Here is a 4,355-nt window from a genome sequence, read left to right on the forward strand (position 1 = left end):
CCATAAAATGAGTGTCTTGCAATTACGGGCCCCTCATTTACACAAGACCAGTAGTAGTACATATAATGAAGTGCTAATACAGCGAGTTTGAAAAAGTTTGTATGGGGGGATAATATTTTTATAATGGCCCAAACATGGCCCGATAATCAATTTTTGATAGAAATGGCAAAAAGACCTACTTTGCCCCAAAAAATGAGTGTCTTGCAATTACGGGCCCCTCATTTACACAAGACCAGTAGTAGTACATATAATAAAGTGTTAATACAGCGAGTTTGAAAAAGTTTGTATGGGGGGAAGATATTTTTATAGTCGCTTAAACATGGCCCGATAGTCAACTTTTGATAGAAATGGCAAAAAGACCTATTTTGCCCCAAAAAATGAGTGTCTTGCAGTTATGGGCCCCTCATTTACACAAGACCAGTAGTAGTACATATAATAAATGGCTAATACAGCGAGTTTGAAATAGTTTGTATGGGGGGAAGATATTTTTATAATCGCTTAAACATGGCCCGATAGTCAATTTTTGATAAAAAATGGCAAAAAGACCTAGTTTCCCCATAAAATGAGTGTCTTGCAATTACGGGCCCCTCATTTACACAAGACCAGTAGTAGTACATATAATAAAGTGTTAATACAGCGAGTTTGAAAAAGTTTGTATGGGGGGAAGATATTTTTATAATCGTATAAACATGGCCCGATAGTAAATTTTTGATAAAAAAAATGGCAAAAAGACCTACTTTGCCCCAAAAAATGAGTGTCTTGCAGTTATGGGCCCCACATTTACAAAACACCAGTAGTAGTACATATATTAAAGTGTTAATACAGCGAGTTTGAAAAAGTTTGTATGGGGGGAAAATATTTTTATAATGGCTTAAACATGGCCCGATAATCACTTTTTGATAGAAATGGCAAAATGACCTCTTTTGCCCCAAAAAATGAGTGTCTTGCAGTTATGGGCCCCTCATTTACACAAGACCAGTAGTAGTACATATAATAAAGTGTTAATACAGCGAGTTTGAAAAAGTTTGTATGGGGGGATAATATTTTTATAATCGTATAAACATGGCCCGATAGTAAATTTTTGATAAAAAAAATGGCAATAAGACCTACTTTGCCCCAAAAAATGAGTGTCTTGCAGTTATGGGCCCCACATTTACAAAACACCAGTAGTAGTACATATATTAAAGTGTTAATACAGCGAGTTTGAAAAAGTTTGTATGGGGGGAAGATATTTTTATTATCGCATAAATATGGTCCGATAGTCAATTTATAAGAAAAATGGCAAAAAGACCTCTTTTGCCCCAAAAAATGAGTGCTTGGCAGTTATAGGCCCCACATTTACAAAACACCAGTAGTAGTACATATAATAAAGTGCTAATACAGCGAGTTTGAAAAAGTTTGTATGGGGGGAAGATATTTTTATAATCGCTTAAACATGGCCCGATAGTCAATTTTTGATAAAAATAGCAAAAAGACCTAGTTTCCCCTTGAAATGAGTGTCTTGCAATCACGGGCCCCTCATTTACACAAAACCAGTAGTAGTACATTTAATAAAGTGTTTATACAACGAGTTTCAAAAAGTTTGTATGGGGGGAAGATATTTTTATTCTCGTTTAAACATGACCCGCTTGACAATTTATGATAGAAATGGCAAAAAGACCTCTTTTGCTCCAAAAAATGAGTGTCTTGCAATTACGGGCCCCACATTTACAAACGACCAGTAGTAGTACATATAATATAATGTTAATACAGCGAGTTTGAAAAAGTTTGTATGGGGGGAAAATATTTTTATAATGGCTTAAACATGGCCCGATAATCACTTTTTGATAGAAATGGCAAAATGACCTCTTTTGCCCCAAAAAATGAGTGTCTTGCAGTTATGGGCCCCTCATTTACACAAGACCAGTAGTAGTACATATAATAAAGTGTTATTACAGCGAGTTTGAAAAAGTTTGTATGGGGGGATAATATTTTTATAATCGTATAAACATGGCCCGATAGTAAATTTTTGATAAAAAAAATGGCAAAAAGACCTACTTTGCCCCAAAAAATGAGTGTCTTGCAGTTATGGGCCCTTCATTTACACAAGACCAGTAGTAGTACATATAATAAAGTGCTAATACAGCGAGTTTGAAAAAGTTTGTATGGGGGGAAGATATTTTTATAATCGCTTAAACATGGCCCGATAGTCAATTTTTGATAAAAAATGGCAAAAAGACCTAGTTTCCCCTTAAAATGAGTGTCTTGCAATTACGGGCCCTTCATTTACACAAGACCAGTAGTAGTACATATAATAAAGTGCTAATACAGCGAGTTTGAAAAAGTTTGTATGGGGGGATAATATTTTTATAATGGCCCAAACATGGCCCGATAGTCAATTTTTGATAGAAATGGCAAAAAGACCTCTTTTGCCCCAAAAAATGAGTGTCTTGCAGTTATGGGCCCCTCATTTACACAAGACCAGTAGTAGTACATATAATAAAGTGCTAATACAGCAAGTTTGAAAAAGTTTGTATGGGGGGAAGATATTTTTATAATCGCTTAAACATGGCCCGATAGTCAATTTTTGATAAAAAATGGCAAAAAGACCTAGTTTCCCCTTAAAATGAGTGTCTTGCAATTACGGGCCCTTCATTTACACAAGACCAGTAGTAGTACATATAATAAAGTGCTAATACAGCGAGTTTGAAAAAGTTTGTATGGGGGGATAATATTTTTATAATGGCCCAAACATGGCCCGATAGTCAATTTTTGATAGAAATGGCAAAAAGACCTCTTTTGCCCCAAAAAATGAGTGTCTTGCAGTTATGGGCCCCTCATTTACACAAGACCAGTAGTAGTACATATAATAAAGTGCTAATACAGCGAGTTTGAAAAAGTTTGTATGGGGGGAAGATATTTTTATAATCGCTTAAACATGGCCCGATAGTCAATTTTTGATAAAAAATGGCAAAAAGACCTAGTTTCCCCATAAAATGAGTGTCTTGCAATTACGGGCCCCTCATTTACACAAGACCAGTAGTAGTACATATAATGAAGTGCTAATACAGCGAGTTTGAAAAAGTTTGTATGGGGGGATAATATTTTTATAATGGCCCAAACATGGCCCGATAATCAATTTTTGATAGAAATGGCAAAAAGACCTACTTTGCCCCAAAAAATGAGTGTCTTGCAATTACGGGCCCCTCATTTACACAAGACCAGTAGTAGTACATATAATAAAGTGTTAATACAGCGAGTTTGAAAAAGTTTGTATGGGGGGAAGATATATTTATAATCGCTTAAACATGGCCCGATAGTTAATTTTTGATAGAAATGGCAAAAAGACCTAGTTTCCCCATAAAATGAGTGTCTTGCAATTACGGGCCCCTCATTTACACAAGACCAGTAGTAGTACATATAATGAAGTGCTAATACAGCGAGTTTGAAAAAGTTTGTATGGGGGGATAATATTTTTATAATGGCCCAAACATGGCCCGATAATCAATTTTTGATAGAAATGGCAAAAAGACCTACTTTGCCCCAAAAAATGAGTGTCTTGCAATTACGGGCCCCTCATTTACACAAGACCAGTAGTAGTACATATAATAAAGTGTTAATACAGCGAGTTTGAAAAAGTTTGTATGGGGGGAAGATATTTTTATAGTCGCTTAAACATGGCCCGATAGTCAATTTTTGATAGAAATGGCAAAAAGACCTATTTTGCCCCAAAAAATGAGTGTCTTGCAGTTATGGGCCCCTCATTTACACAAGACCAGTAGTAGTACATATAATAAATGGCTAATACAGCGAGTTTGAAATAGTTTGTATGGGGGGAAGATATTTTTATAATCGCTTAAACATGGCCCGATAGTCAATTTTTGATAAAAAATGGCAAAAAGACCTAGTTTCCCCATAAAATGAGTGTCTTGCAATTACGGGCCCCTCATTTACACAAGACCAGTAGTAGTACATATAATAAAGTGCTAATACAGCGAGTTTGAAAAAGTTTGTATGGGGGGAAGATATATTTATAATCGCTTAAACATGGCCCAATAGTCAATTTTTGATAGAAATGGCAAAAAGACCTATTTTGCCCCAAAAAATGAGTGTCTTGTATTACGGGCCCCACATTTACAAAACACCAGTAGTAGTACATATAATAAAGTGTTAATACAGCGAGTTTGAAAAAGTTTGTATGGGAGGAAGATATTTTTATAATCGTATAAACATGGCCCGATAGTCAATTTTTGATAAAAAATGGCAAAAAGACCTACTTTGCCCCAAAAAATGAGTGTCTTGCAATTACGGGCCCCTTAATTTACACAAGACCAGTAGTAGTACATATAATAAAGTGTTAATACAGCGAGTTTGAA

This window comes from Styela clava, chromosome 2 (assembly GCF_964204865.1).
Source record: "Styela clava chromosome 2, kaStyClav1.hap1.2, whole genome shotgun sequence".
Classification (NCBI taxonomy): domain Eukaryota; kingdom Metazoa; phylum Chordata; class Ascidiacea; order Stolidobranchia; family Styelidae; genus Styela; species Styela clava.